The 24,717-nt window shown below is 43.6% G+C and overlaps 2 pseudogenes; both read right to left on the reverse strand.

Annotated features, from left to right (window-relative positions):
- Positions 1 to 3,088: 3,088 nt before the first annotated feature.
- LOC142433775 (importin subunit alpha-1 pseudogene) lies at positions 3,089 to 4,636 on the reverse strand (annotated as a pseudogene).
- Positions 4,637 to 24,026: 19,390 nt separating this feature from the next.
- On the reverse strand, positions 24,027 to 24,347 carry LOC142433923 (synaptic plasticity regulator PANTS pseudogene; annotated as a pseudogene).
- Between the last annotated feature and the right edge of the window lie 370 nt (positions 24,348 to 24,717).

Consider the following 24,717-nt stretch of genomic DNA (forward strand, 5'->3'; position numbering starts at 1 on the left):
ACAAAGTCCTACATGGTACAATATAGATGAACCTTGAAAATGTTATGGTGAGTGATGTAAGTCAGTCACAAAAGGATAAATGTCATATGGCCTACTTATTTGAAATATATAGAGTCGACAAGGGCATAGTGATCAAAATTGATTGGTGATTACCAGAGGCAGGTAGAAGAGAGGAAGTAAGTAAAACACAAATGTTTAGGGTGATGAAAAAATTTATGAATGGTTAATAGTGATGGCTCAACAAAATGATGGACACATTCAATGTCATTGAACTATGCATATTAAGATTATTCAAATGACAAATTCTAGTCATTGTTACCAATATATGTGTATATACACAAAGAGGTTTCAAAAGGTTCATGAAAATATTCCAGAATCTTTAAAGCAGTGGTTCTCAACCTTCCAAATGCTGCGACCCTTTAATACAGTTCCCATGTGGTGTTGACCCCCCCCAAACCATAAAATTATTTTCATTACTACTTCATAACTGTCATTCTGCTACTGTTATGAATCGGGTGACCCCTGTGAAAGGGTTGTTTGACACCCAAAGTCGTCGCGACCCGGAGGTTGAGAACCACTGCTTTAAAGTCTATTTTTCATAAGCTTTTGATGCCTCTGCATGTATTTATGCATGCATAGCAAAGTATGATAAGGGGAGAATAATAACTTTACATGCCTCAGGTTTGTGTTATGAGGTGATTGATGCAATTCTAGACACATCCTGTATACCAACAGCAATACATATTAGCTAACATTACTTAGGAATATCTGTTAGCATGCTTGTTTAGGGTTTAATGTGTGTAGCCAATTGTCCAATGTAAAAAAGTGGGGAACTGATATCAGGGGCTCAAAGGAAGAGAATGCTTTGAAAATGAAGATGGCAGCATATGTGCCAATGTGCTTGACACACTGGATGAATGTATGGGTGTGATAACAGATGTAAGGGACTTCAGTAAAAGTATTGAATACATTTAAAATTTTTTTAAATAAAATTTTGGGGTGAAAATATAAAAAGCATAACACATACCAGTTCAGGAATTTCTACATGCACAATTCAATGCCATTGTTTATTCTTCAAGTTGTGCAACTATACTCACTCTTTTGTCCCCTAATTCTCCCACCATCATTAAGATCAACTCACTGGTTCCTAAGCGTCTCCCTTAACCTTTCAAGTTTCTGCTGTTTTTATTGTTTGCTGTGAAGATGACTGCAGGGAAGTTTGGTTGAAGGCTTACAGCTTAATGATTCTCTCTGGGAAATCATTTTGATAGGCCAGGAGGTCATCCAGCCTCAGTGGCTCTAGAGCACTGGTTCTCCACCTTCCTCAGGCTGCGACCCTTTCAGACAGTTCCTCAGGTGGTGGTGACTCCAACCATCACATTATTTCTGTTGCTACTTCATCACTGTCATTTTGCTACTGTGATGAATCAGGCAACCCCTGTGAAAGGGTCATTCAACCCCAAGAGGGGTCATGGCCCACAGGTTGAGAACCACTGCTCTATAAAGTCTGGATTTCATGAGAATTTGAAATGATCTTCCACAACTTTCTCCTTTTTGATCAGGATTGCTTCTTTGATTAAAATGTCTCGCCACAGTCGCCTGACACCATCCAGTTCTGCTCTCATGGCGATGCTTGTTCACAGAGGCAGTTATCCACAAATGCCATAGCCTCCTCCTAGTTTTCCTGGTCTCATGGCAAAGAAGGCGTTCATAGAGGCAATTTGTCACACATTGCATATCCTGCCCCTCCTCCTGGATCGCCTTCCTCCTCTGCTGTCTCAGGCAAACCAATTGTGCCTGGGATTCCTGCGTGTACACTTTTCAGAAACCAGGCACAACCAGAATCACTGAACACATTATTGAGCCAATGGACTGGGTTGTATCCAAAGACCATACCCCTAAATCTCCAAACCAGAAAACAAAGGTGTTTGGTGGTAATTAAGCAGATTCGGCATTTGCTCTTTGATATACACCTATATGGCCCAGCATGTAACAAATGAAACCTTTTGCAGGTGTACAGTTGTTACTGATATATTTGCCAGTTAGAATAAGAAGAAGAGAAGCGAGAAAGAGGAGAAGGGTGGAGGGGAGAGGGAAAGGGGAAAGGGAGGGCAAAGGACAAGGGGAGAGGGTTTACTAAAATACAGAGACTCGGCCCCAGAGTTTCTGACTCAGCAGCTATGGCTGATGATGTCCAATTGTACATTTTGTTCAAGTTCCCAAGACACATGATTCTTCTCATCTAGGGACCACATCATAAGTGTTATTGTCCTGGAGACAGAAACAACACTTGTCAGAAGTCCACAGGGCCGGGCTGGGATGGAATACCAAACCACGGGTTTTTTAATTGTTTCCTCAAGTAGCGTTCAGGAGCGCAGCTGTAAAGAATCAGAGAAGATAGCTAGCTGGGTTTTTGGTAGGGTGCTGGGTTGCCAGGAGAAAAGGCAAGCAGCTGAAATGCAATGCGAGATGAAAGCAAGGATGGTACTGAGCTGATGTTCAATGAATGGTAGCTGCTTGTCTGGGCCCATGCAATGCTTTTGTCAGGCTCTGCTGCCCCCTCTAGGATTGGCTTTGTAATGACACAGCCTGCCCTTCCCTTTTTCTCACTGAAGTCAAAACTCGAACACCCACTGCGGTGGATTCCACTGTGCATCATAGCTACCCTGTACGACAGACAATAACTGTTCCAGGAGGTGTTTGAGACCGAAAACCTTTTTGAGAGCTTAGAACCTCATCTTTCTTCCATGGAGCAGTCAGTGGGCTTAAACTGCCAACCTTCTAGTGAGCCATCCCACTGTGCCCCCAGTGCTCCTCAATGACCCTGAAGGGTCATTGCAGACAAATGATTATTCAAATATTGCCATCTAAGTCACAGTGTTTCCGTTTACCCATTATAAATAAAAGCTTCCACATTAAGTTGAGTGGGCATTGCCTTCTGAGTGTTCCCAGCCCTTTTTATAGTTGTCTATCTAATACCAACTAGAGCTGACTGTTTGTGGTTCTCTTGTGGACATGATTTGTCCTCTGTCCACAAAGTTAAGTCAAACTTATACCAAGCAAAGTACACAGCGAACAACCTTAAGACTCAGCTGTACGGTCTTAAAAAGATCCTGGTGCCACCCGGACCGTGGAAGACATGTCCTCCTGAGGTGGTTTTTTTGTAAAACATTCCAATCTTTTTCCTCCTCTGTGGAGAAATTTTTCTCAATCAAGTTCAAGGAATCCTTGTACACAGACTCATTTTTATGGTTTTGCAGAACTTCAATCTTACCCAAGCCTCTACATTTTGCAATCATTGTACTAAGTGTCTCTGTTTCACTCATTGTCTCAGTAGCTTCAAAGATATTTGAAATGGCCCCAGAAAAACCAAAGAAATCTTGGTGTCCTTCGTAATTAAAAGACTCACCCATGGTTCTATTATGTCACAGTGGACGAAGTCGACTATCCACTAGATAGTTCCGCTGCTTGGATAGTTGGCCACAGCCCAGATAGCTTCTTTTTGAGTCTTAAAGTCGAGTGAAGGAGAATGTTGATGAGCCATGATTCCTGGATTGCTGTATCTGGTCCTGATGGCCTGCTGTGATATTTCACATAGTCCAGGTAGTTGCCTTCTGAATGTTCATTTTGGGGATCCTTGTTAGCAGGCTGGGAAAAACAGCAAGTGCTCCTGTCTCTATTACAACCGGAGTCTGTTCATCCACCATGTGACAATATTCCCTAAGGCTCCTAGTTCAGGAGTCACCATGGGCAATTCAGTCACTTTAAGAAGCTTCACCAGTTGTGACGAAACCTCCATTTTCACCGCCATTTCAATCTGTTCACTTGGACCATCCATAAGAGAGGAAAAGGCCAAGCAGGTCTAACCAACACTTCTGGGATGAACTGAAGTAGGGAGAATGTGCTCAACAGCACCTAACGGGGCCGTGGGAGTCTTGTTTCAACAGAGGTGTGAAAGTGTCCAGGTAAGATTCTGCAACTAACCACATAGTAAAGAAGACATATCGGAAATGCCAAGAGGGCCAACAGAGGGTCAATTGCACCATTCCTGATGACCAAGTCTTGGGAAGGGGAGCCATCACCAGCAGTGTTGCCCAGAGCCTAGTCACTTTGGTCACGGATGTGAGCATGCAGCAATGGCAACCCAGGAAAGAATGCTGGGAGTGCACCTCCCTCGGCCACAGTCTGAGCCTGTTCTGATGTCCCAAAAGCAGAGTTAGTGAGCGCCCAAGCAGACTCGAACTCCATGGGGCCACAATTCATTCTGCCCAAGAAGAACACAAACTTTGGAATCAAGCCGACCCGATTATGCAGTCTATGGTGGGGGAGGGCGAGGGTGTCTTTCTCCAGAGAGCAGTATGCTTGCAGCTGGGCAGCCACACCTGCTGGCTTTCCAAATGGCTGCCATGGCTGCCTCTGACAATGTCGTCCACAGACCAGGGTACAGAACCCTGGCTCTTTGGGTTTTCCTGCAATGGAGATGTAGCACCATCGGGGAAGGAGCTGACCTTTCTCCTTGTCAGCATCTGCTCCCCCTGCTTAGCTTCGCTCAGCGGCACATTCACCTCTATGCACCTCGTTTCCTAATATCTTTCTCCTTGTTCTTGAAACTGTGAAGCTAGGCAGCGGGTGTCATTGATGGACTTGATTCCTACCTTAACCCATGTAGGCAACAGCATGTACACTGGTACAGATAAAGAGTTCACCACACAAAGAATTCAGGGCAGGTAACCTCCTCAGGAACAGTAATGGGAGTAGTGATCCCATGAAGGGAGGGAGAAGGTAGGGGAAGATGGGGGAGAAACGGGGAACCAACTATAACGATGGACATATAACACCCCCACCCCCAACCCAGGGGATGAATAACAGAAACATGGGCAAAAGGAGACACCGGATGATGTAAGATATGAAAATAACAATTATTTATAATTTATCAAGAGGTCATGGGGATGGGTGGGTGGTGGGGAGGGAAAAAGGAGGAGCTGATACCAAGAGCTCAAATAGAGAGTAAATGTTTTGAAAATAATGATGGCAACATATATATGTACAAAGGTGCTTGATACAATGGATGTATGGATTGTTATAAGAGCTGTAAGAGCCCCCAATAAAATGATTTATTAAGAAAAAAAAGACAAAGGGAGAAAGCTGCCGAGCTGCTCATACTTTCACTGAAGACTGAGCAAGGGCTTATCAGCTGCAGGTAGCCCCATATAGCTTGGACAGAGGATGGTATCACAACATTCTCTCTCATTCCGTTCTAGTTATTCATTTTCTATTAGTTTCGCTGAACCCAGACAATGGCAGTACCTGTTTAACAAACCACATTTCACCGTCCATTCAGGGAAATGCTAATATTTCCTGTAGCATTTCCAATTTTAGCATCGATGCTACTGGGCTAAGTCCACACCATATTTCATGCATAGGGGCTGGTTGTTTCCTAGAGACTCAATGGTGAAACCATTCTCCCACCCATCGGCCACGTTTAGACCTCACGTCCAATGGGCCGAAGTCCATCCAATTCCATCAAGAAAAGAACTCCTCAGCATACAGTCTCTCAAGTTAAACTATGTGTACAGTGACTACGATGTCTCTCTGTATGATTGTATTAACAATCACCAAAGAACAAGAGCATCTTTGGGGGCTTCTCAAATGATGTCCAACTCTGAACTTGGAGGATAGCCCAGATAACAGGAGTACACTGTAAGATTTTTGTGGTGAACAGGGAGCAGTACTCGGTTATTTGCTAAATAGCATGCACATAGATTTGTGGCCCCTGTATATTTTAGGGACAGCTGTTACTGATCTCACACCTGCTGCTTAGCTGCCTGCAGTCCACAAAAGTTGGGGAAGGTGGCTGTGCCTTTAATCATATATACCGTGTGAACCAGAGTCCCAGAAATCACACTGTGAAACTCCACTCCTCAAATTACACCATTTACAGATGCAGTGGAAGCTGTTTACAGTTGTGTTCGAAGTAGGCCCAACCAATATGGCTGTTTTGATGGAGAGAGTCTGTAATTGAAGTTATCTCCTCTGGAATTTGCTATGGAGTTGCTAGGGGAGATCAGTTTCCTGGAACCCAAATGAATTTTGCTTTTTTAACTTATCTCGGAGTGCATAAGAAAAGTGCTAGTCTACCAAAGGAAGGGAAATCATGCTGAACAGAATAAAAACAGGTGTGGGGTTCCCAAACGTGGGTCTACCACATCTGCCACAGGCTAGACTGTACACTGCACGTTTCCCAGGGTGCTGTCTTTTGATTGCATAGTCACTAGTGCTGAGCTTCTTAGAAATGGTTTGTCCTATCTGTGGGACCAAAAAATTCTTATTCATATGCAGGGTAGTCAATTGCTGCTGATAATTTCTTCAAGATTTCAAGTTTCTTCAAGATATGAACATAGACCAATGTCTTCAGCGATCCTCTTGCAAAAAGCTTGTTAACACTTCCCTGAGGGAGGCACTTGTGTCTCCTTAGTAGATAAGGCAAGGGTAGTGAACAAGTTTGGAGAAGGTGCCGTAATCAGACTCTGTAGCCACTGAAATGCCTTGACTACAACAAAAGTTTTGTTTTTCTTTGGAAGGTTGCTGTGTGAGTCTGTGTTGACTAGAGAAACAAATTCATAGAAGCTCATGTGTATAAGAAAGAGCTTTATATCAAAGAGTAATTGTATATTGAGGAAACAAACTATTTTTACTTCCCAATAATCATTTTTATCAATCATTATCTCTATAAAAATAGAATAAACCTAGTAGAGCCAGATACTACACTCAATCTTAAAATAATCAAATTCTATCCTTATCTAAACTTATCCCATAAGGCCTTAGGCCTCTGGTTGCATTGTCTCAAGCCAGGGCAGGAACATTCTGTCAGTCATTTTGACCTCTGTCAGCCATGCTCTCAGAGAAGTTCTAGAGGCAATTTTTCCACCCGAGCTCAAGATTCACATTTATCACAGTCATTTTCACCATTTCAAGCAGAATTGACCCAAGACAATTTCTAGGGATCAAAATATTAGCTTCCCATATTCTTTCCAGAAAACACCTGAATAAACTGCATGGCCGCATCTGACCTCTGGCTAGCCAAGGAAGAACTCCCATGATGCAATAAACTCATGAAGGACATTGCCGCATGGGAAGAACTGGAGGAAAGCACAAAAGGACAAGTATAACATGAGTCCACTGAATTAAGCTTTAAAAAATGGGGCATAGGGGGAAAGCTACTATATACCTACATTCCTGGGGTGAGGTCCAGCTACTATGGCAGGGGTCAAAACCAATCCTGGGATACATATGGCAGCCAACTAAGTAGAAGGGAAAAAGAAAAAGAGGGGAAAAAAGACAAAGGGTAGATGGGGAACAGGGTGCTAACCCATTCCAGGGGAGGGTATTGTTTATATCTCCACAAGAGAGGGAGAGAGAGAGAGAAACCAATCTTCAACCCAATGCTCAAAGACATGATACAACATACCAGCATGTACCAGGGAACCAAGAGAGATCTGCAGGGCTGGCCTCAATCCCAACTATGTGGACATCCACCCACCACACACACACACACACACACACACACACACACACACACACACCAGAAGATGCACGTGGGAGGACAGCACTAGGGCTACAGCTTGGAGAGAGGGGTGTGTCTGATTAGAGCACATGGGAGAAATGAACAGGATGGAGAGGGAGGGGAGGACATCCTGGCCCACCAAGCCCCGAGAATGATATTGCTGTTAAGACAAGACAATGCACAGAGAGACATGACAGCCCTCACTAAACCATAGCACTGCGGAGGACAGCACTGGAGACACAGTGGGGGGATTGTGCACAATCTGACCCCATCACGCTGGGGTGAAACACTAAAGGCATACAACAGAGCAGCAAGGGGAGCTAAGTGAGGAAATCCCTGGGGAATACCAAAAATAGACTTTGGAGACAGAGTGTGGCACCCCATCAGACTCACCTGGAAAACACTCATGAAGGCCAACAAACAGACCTTTAATTATTTATAGGCTTTTCCATTTTTGGCAGTGGCTTTCTTTTTGTGGTTGTTTTGTTTTTGGTTTTGTTCATCTTGACTTCCATTGTTGTTTTGTTTGGCTTTGCCTGGTTTTTGTGCTTATTAATGTCTCTGCATGTCTATCTAGTTAAGATAGGCAGGGTAAACAATTCTGAAATGCAAATAATGGGACCAATGGTTCAGGGGGGATACGGGAGAAGGGGAGGTGGGAGAAAAGAAATTGGGGGAACCAACCCAGGGACAAGGGAACAAGTGAACTAAAATCAACAGCAAGTAGGGCGTAGACAAGGTGAACAAGCGGCCATCTAGCTCAGAAGCAACAAAGCCCACATGGAAGAAGCACACCAGCCTGTGCGATCACGAGGTGCTAAAGGGATCAGGGATAAGGCATCATCATAAAAAAAAAATCTTACCATAGTGAATGAAGGGGGAAGTGCAGAGTGGAGAACAAAATTCCATTTGTCGGCCACTCAAGACCCCCTCACAGAGGGGTCTAGGGGAGGAGATCAGTCAGTCAGGGTGCGATGTAGCACCGATGAAGAATACAGCTTTCCCCCAAATCCTGGATGCTTCCTTCCCCGCCCACTACCATGATCCGAATTCTACCTTGCAAGTCTGGATAGAGCAGAGGTTGTACACTGGTGCATATAGGAGCTGGAGGCACAGGAAATCCAGGGTGGATGATACCTTCAGGACCAGGGGTGTGAGGGGCGATGCTGGGAGAGTAGAGGATGAGTGGGTTGGAAAGGGGGAACCGATTACAAGGATCTACATGAGACCTCCTCCCTGGGGGACGGACAACAGAAAAGGGGGTGAAGGGAGACGCCGGATAGGGCAAGACATGACAAAATATTAATCTATAAATTATCAAGTGCTCATGTGGGAGGGGGTAGCGGGGAGGGAGGGGGAAAAATAAAGAGGACCTGATGCAAAGGGCTTAAGTGGAGAGCAAATGCTTTGAAAATGATTAGGGCAAAGAATGTACGGATGTGCTTTATACAATTGATGTATGTATATGTATGGATTTTGATAAGAGTTGTATGAGCCCCTAATAAAATGGTTTTTAAAAAGGGTGCCTAGTGGGGCTTAATCACAGGAAATGTTGCAGTGAGAAATTGCTAAACCTGAATGAAGGCTGAACATGATGGTGGGACAAGAGGAAAGTAAAAGGAAATAGAGGAAAGAACCAGAAAAAGGACATATAAGTCTAAACACAGGCATGTACATATGTAAATATATCTATATATACTAAGAGGGGAATAGAACTATGTATTCATATCTACCCTGCTTCCCCAAAATAAGACAGTGTCTTATATTAATTTTTGCTCCCAAAGATGCCCTAGGCCATTTTCAGGGGATATCTTATTTTTCCATGAAGAAGAATATGGTACATATTTATTGACTATTGTTTTATTAAAAGAGACCTCACACTTCCTGTCTGCTCCAGCTGCACTGCAGCCAACAGTGCACTGCGCGATAGCACACGCCGCTATGGTCCAGAGTCCAGAGGTACGGTAGCTTTGGGGGGCCTTATTTTCAGGGAGTTCTTATTTTGGGGGGATGCCTTATGTTTCAGTGAGAGGCAAAACTGTATGTAGGTCTTATTTTCAGGGGATGTCTTACTTTTGGGGAAACAGGGTATATGTTAAGAATTAAGGTTGCAGATGGACATTGGGCCTCGACTCAAGTACTCCCTTAACACAAGAACACTTTGTTCTAATAATCCGGCATTCTGTAAAGCTCACCTTCATGACACAATCGCTGAAGACAAAATGGGTACATGACCAACTGTGGTGAAGAAAGCTGACAGTGCCTGGCTATCAAAAGATATAGCATCTGGGGCCTTAAAGGCTTGAAGGTAAACAGGCGGCCATCTAGCTGAGAAGCAACAAAGGCCACATGGAAGAAGCACACCAGCCTGTGTCATCATGAGGTGTCAATGGGATCCGGTATCAGGCACCTAAGACAAAGAACAAAATCATATCCAGAGTGAATGGGGTGGGGGCATGGAGTGGAGACCCAATGCCCATCAGAAGACAATTTGACACCCTCTCACAGAGGGGTCACAGTGAAGAGATGAGCCAGTCAAGGTGCAGTATAGCACCGATGAAACACACAACCTTCCTCAAGTTCTTGGTGCTTCCTTCCCCCCACTATCATGACCTCAATTCTACCTTATAAATCAGACCAGAGCATGCACACTGCTATAGACAAGAGCCCACAACACAGGGAATCCAGGATAGATACCCCGCCCCCCGGGGCTAACATTGAGAGTACAGATACCAGGAGGATTAGGGGAGGGTGGGGAGAGAAAGGGGGAATTGATCACAAGGATCAACCTATAATGCCTTCCCAGGGGGGACAAACAATGGAAAAGTGGGTGAGGGGTGACGGAGGATGATGTAAGATACGAAAATAATAATCTATCAAGGTTTCATGAGGGAGAGCAGGTGGGGGAAGAAGGGGGAAGAAATGGGGAGCTTATATGAGGGGCTCAAGTGGGAAGAGACTGCTCTGAAAATGATGATGGCTACATATGTGAAAATGTGCTTGACACCATGGATGAATGTATGGATTGTGATAAGAGATGTAAGAACCCCAGCAAAAGTATTTAATTATATATATATATATATATATATATATATATATATATATATATATATATGTTTGATATAAAGCTATTTCTTATACACATGCGTATCTATGAATTTGTTTCTCTAATCAACCCAGACCAGCACAGTTGGTGAGGAAGGGGGTCAGCATGAATGAAGGAAACATGAGCTTATGCACGCTCTGGAGGATGGTGGTGAAAGAGCATTATTGCAACTCTGAAAGCACAAAACCAAACAAATCATTAAAGTAAGTACATGGCCTCATGCATCTCCATTAACCCGTGATTTTCTAACTCGGGTACTGGAATGTTAATGATCCCAGAGATCCTACTAGGGTTCTTTTCGGTAAAAAGAGACTGAGGAGGCCAATGAGGAGGAAGAATGCAAGTCCTCGATATGGCCCTTTTCGAGAGCTATGCTCTAGGAGCCTTGTGGCTCAGTGTCTAAGCACTCAGCTGCCAACTGAACGGCTGAACTGGCCATACAATGATAAAGTCTTTAAGGAAAAGGCCTCCTGCTTCAGTTTTATTTTTTAAATAGTATTTATCCTGGGTTTCTTTCCATTCCAGGTAAAGTTGGTGATTAGTATTTCCATTTCTTTGAAGAATGCTGGTGGGATTTTGACCAGAATTGCATCCAATTTTTAAAGTATTAGTTGGTAATATTGACATTTTCAAAATGTTTAGTGTGCCTGTCCAGGAAAATCTAATTAGTTATCACTCCTCCTGCACTCTGACTTCTGCTCCACTTCAGTGGATGTAACTTTTCTCCACCTTGAATTCTGACTACCATTCTGCAGACTGTCTCATCATCTTTCCTGAGCAATAATTTGGCATGGTAGTTTGTACAACTGAAACATGGAAAATACTATCTAATTTGTTAACTGATCATTTTCTACAGAGTATTAGGTTAAAAATAACTAACAGTCCACATTCATGCTAAGTGGGATAGGTTCATGATGTGTGCATTGGGTGTAAGACACCAATGGGTGTAAGATTTTATACATATATATATTTGATAGACCTGATACTATATGAATCAATTCCTATTTCTATTTGTCTCAGTACCAATCTTTTTGTTTTCACTGGCTCCTTTCCTGGTTTATATCTCCAGTTTCATTACTCCATATCCATACCCTCCTTTAAACCGGGGTAGTGTAGTGAGCTTCTGGTAAACTGATCTGTGAACCATACAACATTTCTCTCCCAGACATGGATCTAATTTTCTCTCCATCTTGCCTAGCAAATACATTGTTGATAGTCTTTGTATTAGGCTGGGTTCTCTAGAGAACTTATTTATATAGAGAAATAAAATTTTATCAAGAAAATGGCAGCAGTGCTTTCAGTGCAGCTTAGACATCTTTCCTCAATACCATGTGTTTGCAATCTTCTGCTGCCACCTGCAATGGTTGAAAGTCCACCAGTCTCTTTGGTGCAGTGAATCAACGTCTTCCATCCATCTTCTCTGAGGCTTCTTCCATCATCCAATATTTTGCCTATGTTGTTTTTGTGGCTAGTGCCACTGAGTGGGCACCTATTGAGAGCAACCCCGGGTACAACACAAGGAACCACTGCCTGGTCCGGTGCTGTCATCGCGACTGTTACCTTTCAGGCCACTGTTAATCCATGTGTCACTCTCTCTCCTATCGGGTCTTCCTCTTTTTCACTGACCTTCCGCTTTACCAAGTATGGTGTCCTTTTCCAGTGAGTGATCACTCCTGATCACATGCCCAAACTTCAGGTTTCATTTTAATAGTTTCCTTTGTCTTCTCAAACTTCTCTTTGGAATCTTCTGTGCAGATCTTTTTTAAAAAATCATTTTATTGAGGGCTCTCACAGCTCTTATCACAATCCATACATATACATACATCAACTTGTGTAAAGCACATCTGTACATTCTTTGCCCTAATCATTTCAAAGTGTTTGCTCTCCACTTAAGCCCTTTGCATCAAGTCCTCCTTTCCCTTCCCTTCCCCCTCCCTCATGAGCGCTTGATAATTTATAAATTATTATTTTGTCATATCTTGCCCTAACCAGCGTCTCCCTTCACCCCCTTTTCTGTTGTCCGTCCCCCAGGGAGGACATCACATGTAGATCCTTGTAATCGGTTCCCCCTTTCCAACCTACTCACCCTCTTTTACCTCGTCATTTTTTCCATTTGCTTTAGCTACTCTAAGAGCAAGTTTCAGAGTCCCTTCTGACATTGATTTTGGTATTTTTTCTCTTTCCCGTCTTTTTAATGATCTTATGCTTTCTTTATATACACAATCACAAAACTACAGTACATAACAATTCTGATAAGGATGGGTTGCTGTCCTCCCTAATGTAGAAGGGGTCTTGTGTATTTGGCCTACCATCAGATGTCTGGCTGAACTTCTTGAGTAATGATGCTATGCTTTGGGCTCATGTTTACTCTGTAGTGGTGGAATGTTGGGGCATTCATCGGTTACAATAGCTAGATTAATCTTGTTGTAGAGGTTGAGCCTGTGTGTAACCTGCTTCCCATTTATTATGAAGAACCAGGTCTTTGTACAAGAACCGGGTTCGCTCAAAAGAGATGCTGACTAACACCCACGAGACATGTTATTTTGTCTACTTGGTCGATGTTTTCTGGTAGGTACTAGCTGGAGACAAAAGAATCTATATACTTGTGCCTGTGTTGCTATTGCCGTGTGCCACTGAATCAATTTCAACTTATAGCAAGTCCATAGGAAGCAGAACTGCCCTACAGGGTTTTCTAGGCTGCAGTCCTTATGGGAACAGATCAACAGGGCCTTGCTTCCATGGAGCTTCTGGGTGAAGAGATGGCCTTTCAGTTTGAACTGATGACCCTTCATCCAGCAGCTGAATGTTGAACCATTGCATCACCTGGATTCCTTCTTGTGCCCACAGGTTCATCCATCTACCCTTTCCTCTCAAGTCCAGGACCAAATCTTCTCATCTTGACCACTTCAGGAGGTTGCAATGTGGCAGCAGTCTACTTCTGGCTCATGCCAAGACTGTACTGATCTATTTGTGAACTAGGTCTAAGCCCTCTCTTATTCTACCCTTTGGTTGTAGGAAAGTCCACATAGGCGCCATGATAACAAGAGGCATTCACATTTGGAAGTTGATTCAGACCCTTTGAACCCACTTTTGCCCAACCTCAAATGTATTAACTCATTGTACAGGAAAAGAAATAAATGGCTGATTTGCCTACCAAATTTATGAGATGGGAGATCAGATAACACCCAGGTCATCATGGGCATCTTAGTTTGAAATATCTTTTGGTATACTGTGGTCAGATGCCCAGACTGACCTTGTTTGATCTTCTCTACCTTCCTGAAAACACTGATAGTAATATGCTATGCATTTGGATATTATAATATTACCATGTGCTGGAAATCAAGGCTGAGAGGAGCCAAACACCAATGTTATATACTCAGTAGCATATTAGAAGATATTTTCCAAGCAAAAAGTATTTTCGTGCCCTGGGTGGGATGGGCTCGCTCCATAGTCGTAGAGATCTGTGGCATAGTGGTCACGTGTTGGACTGATAACCCTGCTGCTCCACAGGAGAAAGACGTTCAGTCCTGGAAACCCACAGGGGAAGTTCTACTCTGTCTTCTAGGGTTGTTATGAATTGGAATCAACTTGAAGGCAGTGAGCTTGGCTTTGGGTTTAATTGGGGCCAAATTAAGTGTTGTCCCATTCTCTTGGTAGTAAACTAGCAGTCACTTGTTCTGTACTTGGGAAAATGCTCCAGCAGGTTCCATATACCCTATAACTTCCCCCATATGGCAAGCCCAATAACTATTTGTGGGGCTTATATCCCACTGTTTTTCATTAAATATGCTACAGTTCTACAAATGAATAAAAATAGCCTTTGCGTACTATTTTTGCAAGTCAATTTACTTCATAGCAAGCAGAGGTCAGTTAGCAATCCCCCTTCCCAAAGCCATCAGTACCAATATCAAATTTGCACATTTAAAATGTTTGTTTAAAAATAGCCTAAATAAGCAAACATTTAGCCACTTAAGAGTCTGCTTGCTTTACATACTTGGGAAAATGCTAACCCAGAGTTTGATAAAACGCTGTAACTCGTAAAGCCCCGTGCATGCAGCTGTCTTCAAAGCTATCTGACCTTGACACTCCCCATCGTTGCAGGAGGACCTTGGCCAGATGTACATAAGCTGCCTCTCCTTTGGCCTCTTCCCCAGGGTTTTTCTTGTCCTCCTCCCTTCTTGTAGTTTCCACTTGCCCCAGGAAGATCTCCTGTTGTGGGGGACTGCCTGCCCCCTACCTATGGCTGTTAATGTGTTTGCCTCAATAAATAGTTTGTTGTACAATGCTATTTTGTAATGGTATATATCTATTTTTCTTGATCGCCCTTGAAAGTCGTCAAACCCACTACACTTACTCAGGAATCTAGGGTCCTTACTACTGCCAGCTCAGTAGGTCCAGTTAATATAATGAGAACCAGAATGACATTCTCAGAATTGGAAGGTGAGCATGTGTTAACATCGCATGGAGGCAAGAAAGTGTGGCTTTATCATGTAAATTGTTGTTCATGTTCCTGCTGGTGTGCATCAAGATGAATGTATTCTCCTGAATCCATAGCTGTACATTAAGTTCCAGAGACTAGGGTGATCTTCTTACATAAAAATATGACACCCAGTACAGCAACTGCACTCAATACTTTCATTTGGTCAAGTTTATAGCAATCCACTGTCATCAGCCGTGAACCACCTGGTTTTTGCAGAGGCCAGCTGGGGGGAATTAAGAGAAGAAACCACATCTTTTAAATCAAATTTCTCCAAGAGAAACATGTTCCCCTCTCTGCCCCCCCCTCTTGACTTGAATTTCCAGTGAGGTTCACTCAACAATCTTGCAGGGCTATCTGTTGATTTGGGGTAACAATGTTATATGGCAGGGACAGATTACTCTTCTCCCTCTCTCCACACGCTGAGAAACGGACCACAGCTGAGGTGAGGCTCCCTCTCTCAGAGCGATTTTTAAGATCTACAAAAAAGGGGGGGGTGGTATATGGCTCATATGCGAGACAGGCTTACTACATCATTGCTGCGGAAAACAGATGAGAAGATTACATGGACCTAGGAAGAGAGGCCTTTGTCTTGGTGCTTTAAACTGCCATTGGGAAAAGTGCTCAACATTACTTGTACGGACCCTCCCAAGGGGAGTCCATCAGATACTATGTTCCTAATAGGATATCTTTGACCTCCTTTCTATCCAGACCTTGGTGATGCAGGCTGCATGCTATAGACAACTGGGACTTTAGTCTCTGCCCCTTTGAGTTGCACAACACCTTTCACAGGCACCCCAGGAAGATCTGGTAGGGGTCAAGTGGTAGCACTTAACAAAGACAAGTAGGGCCTGGTTACCAAAATGGACTGAAGAATGAAATAGTAATCAGAATAATCTAATGTACATGAACTAATGATATTTAGCTACTTAAGTATGGTGCCCTAGGAGTAAAGTTGGTGGGAAACTTCTATTTACTTGACCAGTACCAGTAGTTGAATTCTAGGTCAAGTGTAATTTGAATCACCAGGAAATACTTTCAGCTCCTCCATTCCCAAATTTGCACCAATTTATAGATTCATAACTCTTGAATGCTCTATGCTTACTGGGTTTACATGTCTAGAGAATCCAACCTAAGATACATGAACTAGGCCGGATAGACTAGAGAAGCAAATTCAGTGATTCTCGTGTATGTATAAGAGAGAGCTTATATCGAAGAGCAATTGTATATTGAGAAAACATCCCAGCCCAGTCCAGATCGAGTCCATAAGTGCAATATTAGTCCATAAATCCCTTTTCTGACTTACACAGTCACATACAATAATGCAAAATGTAGGAAAATCACAGGCTGATGGGTGAAAAGTCTTGTGGATGCAAAGGTGGTGGAAGCATGTCAGCACTGGCACAGTTCTCCATGTGGCTCCTCCAGCTCCTCAAGTATCTCACCGGCAGGAAAAGTGAAGCAGAGAGAGAGGGAGACTGGCCTCCAGAAAGCCATTTATTTCAATATCCCTCAAATCAAGCTGTGACCTGATTGACAGGGTAAACTCCACCCACATGTTCCTATGGGAGAAATGTCGACACTATCACAATGCATATCAAGAATCATGAAGCTGGTGCAGGACTTGACAACAGTTCATTGTCATACAGGGAGTCACAGTGAGTCAGAGCTGACTAGAGAGTATGAACAATACAGCAACACTGTGCTAGGTATGTTCCTTGTTTTAAAAAATACTTGTATTGGTGGCTTTTACATCTCTTTGCACAATCCATACATTCATCCATTGTGTCAAACACATTTGCACAAATGCTGCCATCACCATTTACAAGTGGGATTCTCTTCCCACTTGAGCCCCTCATAACAGCTCCCCATTTCTTCCCCGCCTCCGCCTGTCCTCTCTCACAAATCCTTGGTAAGTTATAGATTATTATTTTCATATCTTACACCATCCTCCATCACCCCTCACTCACTTTTCCGTTGTTCATCCCTCTGAGAGGGAGTTCTACATTGATCCTTGTGATGGATTCCCTCTTTCTCCCCCCACCCTCCTCTAATCCTCCGGGTATCTCTATTCTCATTGTTGGCCCTGAGGGGTTTATCTGTGCTGGATTCCCTGTGTTGCAAGCTCTTGTCTGTAGCAGTGTGCATGCTCTGGTCTAATCTGATTTGTAAAGTAGAATTGCGGTCATGACAGTGGGGGTAGGAAGCACCAGAGAACTAGAGGAAAGTAGTGTGTTTCATCGGTGCTATACTGCACCCTGACTGGCTCATCTCTGCCCTGTGACCCCTCTTTAAGAGGATGCCCAATTGTCTGCTGGTGGGCATTGGCTCTCCACTCCATGCCCCTGTCTCCCCCATTTGCCTTGGATATGCTTTTGTTCTGGATCTTAGATGCCTGGTAGCTAGATATATTCTTTTATGCTCACTCATTTAGTAAAGTATATTATGGTAAGTCCAAAATAATTGCTACTAGAGTCTGAGTTCACACATTCATAGGTTTTGTAAAACTGGGGTGGGTGGGTGTATGTGTGTCTGTGTCTGGTGATTGTGGGGGTAATCTGATCTCTTCCACCTCCCAAGGCTTGTTGCCAGAAGACAGGCCTCAGACATGCCTCTGCTGCTATCCATCCTTCTTAATCCTAGTTTAACATCAACCTTGGATTCCACCACTCTACTTTCCCAGAACTCTACTTTTCTGCAGGATTCCATATTTCACAGCAAGGGCCACACTGAACAAACAATGCTTCTCATTCTAGGGTATACCATCAAAGTCATCAGGTTACATTTCAGGTTTTAAAAGCTCAGGATACAGTTTTTCAGCCAGGGCAGTTCCTTCTTTACAACCAGTCCCTTCTGCCTCTCAGTCCCTTGCCTTGGCCTCCGCCTAATTGGGCAGTGTTACAATGCTCTTTTAGGGCTGCCAATAAATTCCCAAAGGTCATGCCACTCAGTTATACGCCTCACCCAGGGAACACTTTGCTCCAGGTCCATGGGTCAGCAAATCCAGCTCCACCAATAAAGTGCCCAGAGGCATCCCACACAACAAGTCAGCTTCCAGCCCCCAAAGCTTTCAGTTTTATTTACTCTGTGGGCTGCAAAATCAACTGCTCTGTCTCATGCATGTTCATGATTCCGATGCTGCTGCACTTCTGCCACTCCTCTGATGTCACAGCTATCGTGTGGATCAAGAAGGTTCTATGTGCTAGATATGAGCTCCACTCCTGGTTCTTCTCTCTCACTGGTGGTGACCTCTGCTCTTTCTGCAACTGAGACAGCTCATTTTATACCACCTGCAATGAATCCCACAGAACTAAATCATATCATCTAATTCGTATCTTCTCTTAGCTGCTTACCCAGATATATCCGGAAAACACAGGTCACTTTGAGCTATACTAAATAACGCGTTGCATTGGAAGTTTATTCCAAACAAAATGTATTTTAACATGTCTCTGACCAGCCAGGTGACTGAGACAACTTAGCTCAGTAATACACTTGTCTTAGTATCATTATGTTGCTTTCACAAAAAATCCCAATCAATAGAATGGATTCTGGGACACCATTATGACCTCATAATGGTCTTTTAGTTTTAAAAAATTAGTTTTAGTTTAAAAAAATTAACAGTTTTATAGCCCTATACTTCACATACCATACAACTCAATAGTTCAAACATATTTTAAACATATTAGAGAGTGTGTAATCATCACCACAATCAATTGTAGAACATTTTTTACTTTCGTCTCATTATTACTACCTCCCCATTTTCCCCAATCTCAAGTAAGAAACTATTAACCCAGTTACTGTCTCTATAGAGTTAGCTATCCTGGATTGTATATAGATAAAAACACACAGAAACAAAACAGATCAACAAAACCCAACAATAACAAAACAGAAAAATCTTAATAGAAAAGAAAAAGAGAAAATAATAAAACCTAGAACAAATTTATAATGGGTCAAAGGGAGAACAAATGATAAAGCATCAATTTTAACCTCACTTCATCTACAGTAGTCCACTTTCCAATGCATTCTGTCCAATAGCAAATTTATTCATATCTCTGGTCAATGTTCAGAAGGGAATTTCCAGAGGTTTATTGGTTTATTTCATGTATGGACCCTGCAAATGGATTTTGGCCTATCACTGTCATACATAACCTTCTGGAAACCAGGTACTCAGAATTTATTTTTTAATACCATTCATCCCTCTGGTCTTAGATTTTATTATTTACAATTCTTGGATCAGACAGACTGCTGCGCTTTTTCTGTGTGAGCTTAGCTGTCACCTCACTTAGATGGCTGCTTGCTTTAAGGCAATCATGCACCATCTGATTTCTTCACCACACTTTGCTATAGCACACATCTCTTCAGTGATCTTTTCATGAGGACAAGCATTGAGTAGGGCCCCATATAGCCTCCTTCTGATGGTCTATCTCCTCTTGATGATGTGTCTGTGTTCTGTTTCAGACTTAATAACTGGGTCTGTATTAAAAGAAAGAAAGAAAGCACAATAGACTCTGAGGGTATCTGCTGGGTCAGTTAAATTCAAAGAGTGCTCAGTTCAGCTTGGTTCAAAAGATTATGGTAACTGTCTTTTGGTATTCCAAAGGGGGAAATTTGGTAAGATTTTCTCATAGGACAAAGGACAATCACAGGGGCTTATTAGGAAGAAGTTTTAAGAATATTGAAAACATTAGTGAGAAAAATGTCAGGAAAATGGAGCCAAGGAATTTTTTTTCCATCACAACAATGCAGCTTCTCATTCTCAAAGGACAGCTAGGATTTCCTTGAAAAACCCTACCCCATCTACCCTATAGTCTTGACCTCACCCTTGCACACTTCTTTTTGTTCCCTAAAGTCAAAGAAAACCTAAAAGGAACATGATTTCAGTCCCTTAAGAATGCACACCTTCCCGACAGGGTTGCGGAAAAAAATGTGTGCATAAGCAAATGTGGTGAAGAAAGCTGATGGTGCCAGGCTACCAAAATATATAGCATCTGGGGTCGTAAAGACTTTAAGATAAACAAGTGGCCATCTAGCTGAGAGGCATCAAAGCCCACATGGAAGAAACACACCAGACTGTGTGACCATGAGCTGTAGAAGGGATCAGGTATCAAGCATCAAGGAACAAAAAATTATATCCTTGTAAATGTGGGTGAGTGCAGAGTGGAGACCCAAAGCCCATTGGTAGCCAACTGGACACCCCCTTACTGAAGGGTTGTGGGGAGGAGATGAGCCAGTCAGGGTGCAGGGTAGCAACGATGAAACATATAAATTTCCTCTAGTTCTTAAATGCGTCCTCCGCCCACTAGCAGGATCCCAAGTCTACCTTACAAATCTGGTTAGAACAGGGGATGTACATTGATACAGATAGCAACTGGAAACACAGGGAACCCAGGACAGATGACTCCTTCAGGACCAGTGGTGAGAGTGGCGATGCCTGGAGGGTGGAGAGAATGTGGGGTAGAAAGGGGGAACTGATTACAAGAATCTACATATAGCCTCCTCCCTCAGGGAGGGACAGCAGAGAAGACAGCGTGGGGAGACATGGGACAGTGACAAATATGACAAAATAATAATAATTTATGAATGATGAAGGGTTCATGAGGGAGGAGGAGTTGGGAGGGAGGGGGAAATGAGCAGCAGATATTAAGGGCTCAAGTAGAAGGCAAATGTTTTGAGAATGATGATGGCAACAAATATATAAGTTCTTGACACAATGGATGTATGTATGGATTGTGATAAGAATTGTATGAGCCCCCAATAAAATGATAAGAAAAAGAATGCAAAACTTCCTTTTTGATATGAGGTAAATAGAGAAGCACAAAGCACTGCAGAGAAAGGGTTTGAAAGATGGTAATACCACCTGCAGAAGAGTCTTCGATGGAGGACAGTTTATAAACCAATAGCTTCGTATCCTCGTGTATATGTGTCATCATGGTTTCTACCATTTTGTAGCAATACTTTTTGAGTAATTCTTGTATCCTATCCAGACAAAGAAACTGAGACTGGGAAACTGTTTGATCAGGGTCACACAGCTCCCATGGTACAGAGATGTGAATCTGTTTCAACGCTTATATGTTCTCCACAGTGTCTCTTTTCAGGGGCCTGAAACCTTTATGGATCTAACCCTCTTCTTTTTAAAATGAGGACTCTGCGGTGCAGAGACCGAATCACGTTGACCGAGATCATAATTTTGGATGACTTCCCTGTGGCTATATGCTAGGAAGCAGAATGAGGACACACCTAACCCATGCGTGGCCCTACCAAAATCCAAACTCGCAACCTTAAACTATAAAGTGGAACTGCTAAGGTTTCTAACGCTGTAAATCTGTCTGGAAGCAAACAAACTCATCTTGCTCCCCTGACTCTGCTGGTGGCTTGCCTAAGTTGTAAGAAATTGTACTGCCTCCATTAGAGGGCGCCCATCACCCTTCTGGGCCACTGGGGAAGACTGGAAAGAACTGCATTATCTAGACACCAGTGGAAATAGTTTTTCTCGGTTGTATGATGAACACTTTCCACATATGACCCACGGGCTGGTCTTATTTTCCCATTTTATGAAAAGAAAAAAATCACTCTATAGCTTGAATTAAATGTTAACTAGAAAGCCCTATTTAAATGGCTTTGTAATCTATAGGCATCCGGGAACCACGAGGGCATGAAGGTCTAAGCTGGCCTGTGTTCTTAGCCTGGGAAAGGCAAGGATGAAAAGGGGGGAAGGCCTCTTTTCTTCTCTTAACTCATTTCAAGTGAACCTGTTTGTAATGTTTGACCTAGACCTTGCTGGAATATTCCCTAGGGTTAGTTAGACTCTCAAGAAAAGGATCAAGCGCATACATTTGAGGAACCTAGGCCATGTGTTTTTTAAACTCCTCGGAAGAAGCAGGTCACTTCCCCATATCAGTGTTGATAAATATCTGTGGATCCTTCTAGGGAATCCAAAGATTCTATGTGTATCCGGGGACCAAGAAGATACCATCGCCCCCATTGCATTTAATAGTTAGTGGAAAGATAGATTCACAAAGAGTCAGTCAGTGATTCTAAAAATCATTTACTGATTGCCCACTGGGTACCAGGATCTGGACTAATAAGTTCGGGTTATAGGGCAATGAATACCATAGATGTGTTCCTAACCTCGTGGACTTTATTATGTTGAATACTCATAACCAATATGAAAATTATGAAGGACCTCTGCTAGGGAGAAGATGACTGAACTTAACAGAGACAATGCTAGGGAGTCTGGTGCTATGAGAAGAAAATGAGCTCAGAGTACATGATTAAAGGCCTACCTCACACTGTGATGGCTGAGGGAAGCAGCGAGCTAGAAATCAGTTCAAAAATACTTAGGAGTGGAATTAGTTGCTGGAGTCAACTCTAGCCAGCTAAGAGGAAGGCCCTGAGGAGAGAGAGAGAAACTTGTTAAACGGGGTCAGCCAAAGCCTTGTAAGACTATAGTCACCGAGTTGAGTTGGACTTCATGTCTAATCAATCATCTTGCCTGAAATTCAGGGGGCAGCGCTGAGGCCTAAGAAGAACGGATGGAGCGTTCACACTAAATTAGAGTCCTTGGGTAACACTAGTGTTGAAGCACTCGTTTACTAGCTGATAGGTTAGCAGTTCAGAAGCACTCAAATGTACCTTGAAAAAGAGGCCTGGCAATCTACTCCCCCAAACTCCAATGGAGCAGTTCTCCTGGGATCAACATGAGTTGGGAGCAACTGGATGCCAACAAAAAACAACAATTTAGTATTGGGTCTATTTATCAAAAAAAAAAACACCTTGAAAACATACTATATAATACAAGCCTTTTAAAATATTATTTTTTTAACTTTCAAAATTTTAATACTGCCCAAGTGTTTATTAAACACACCCAGACCAAGCCAAACTCACTGCCATCGATTCAATTCCGAATGATAGCAACCCTAAAGGCCAGGGTAGAACTGAGTTTCCGAGACTAACCCTTTACAGGAGTAGAAACCCGTCTTTCTCATGCAGAGTGGCTGGTGATTTCACACTGCCGGCCTTGCCCTGCCTTAGCAGTCCAACAGGGTTCCTTAGGACCACACACTTGGTGTAAAAAACGGAACACACATGGATTTAACTTCCAGCTTCTAGTTGGAATCAAACGTGTGAAAACAGCTCTGAAGTCACACCACAATTCTAAAAATGACAAGGGGAAATCTTGAGCGAAGAGACCTAAATTCCAGGTGTTTTGGGCTTGGGTTTTGTAAGCCACAAACTCATGAAATGGGTTTCAACATGACTGTCTGTTCTGCGGGTATGCACACTACTTACAACAGCATCTCTGAGGGAAGAGCTGGCCCAGAGGTAGAGGTGAGAGCCCCATCCTCAGCCCCACCTGGCTTCCTTGCCAAGCCCATGGAGAGAGGGACTCAGCTGTGAAAGTGAGAGAATGACCCAACTGTGAGCACCATGCTTCCCAGGATTGTGGCTGGCAACACTTGGGTCGTCAAGGCCAGGACACTGAGCCTGCATCTCAAGGACCAATAAGGTCCTATCACCCATCACATAGCCAGCAACACCATCTCTTAGTTGGATTCAGTTCCTCCTGCGTCCACAGGTCAGGGCAGTGGTGATGCAAGAGATTCCCTTTGGCTTTTCAGATGCCAGGTCTGTCATCTCCAGGTGGCTGTTTCAGGCTGTCCCTGGTTTCCCATAGACACTTGCCGCCACAGTGCCTGGCTTCCCAGCAGCCCTGTAACCGGTGTTTTCAAGAGTGGTGAGGTGGGGTGCCCTGAGTTCAGATGATGCTGGAGACACTCTGTTCTGTGGCCCAGGAGAGATGGAGCTCTTAGGGACCCACCATAGAGGTCACAGTCTTTAAGGTCGCCAGACAGGCTAGAGGCAGTGGATGGGGCTGATCCTCACTCATCCTTCTGTTCTTGAGGCAGAGGGAGGTGCCAGTCTGCAGGGTAGCTGCTCCTCAGGGCCCACACCAGTGCATACTTCTCCACGTCCTGTGCTCCAGCCCGCTCACTCTCACAGAGGGATCTCTGGGCCTTGGGGTTCCGATGCTGCTCCCAGTCGCGGCAGCTGGCCAGGTCGTGGCGCCACTGCTCGCAGGAGGGCTGTTCGCTGTGGACGTAGTAGTGGTGCAGGCGGTGCCTCGCACTGAGGCACAGCTTCCACTGGGCGCAGTAGGTCTCGCACGGTCGCGGTGATTGCCAGCTGCAGTCGTCGGCCATGTCCGGTCGAAGGGAGCACTAGCACAGCCTGCCTCCCCGTCCGAGGGAGACACTGACTTAAAATATTATTATAATAGTTTGAAATAGTATTATAACCCAACCGAGAGATCCGGAGGGGAAAAGACTGACATTGTCAAGGATTTTATCTTGCTTGGCTCCGCCATCAATGCTCACAGAAGCAGCACTCACGCGATCAAATGACAGTTTGCATTTGGGACATCTGCACAAGACCTCTGGGAAGTGTTGAAAAGTGAGGCAGTTACTTTGAGGAGTAAGGTGTGTCTGACCCAAGCCATGAGAGTTTTGATCACCTCATATGCAGGTGGAAAGTTGGATATTGAATGAGGAAAGCTAAAGAAGAACCACTGTA

The sequence above is a fragment of the Tenrec ecaudatus genome, chromosome X, assembly GCF_050624435.1.
Source record: "Tenrec ecaudatus isolate mTenEca1 chromosome X, mTenEca1.hap1, whole genome shotgun sequence".
Taxonomy (NCBI): Eukaryota; Metazoa; Chordata; class Mammalia; order Afrosoricida; family Tenrecidae; genus Tenrec; species Tenrec ecaudatus.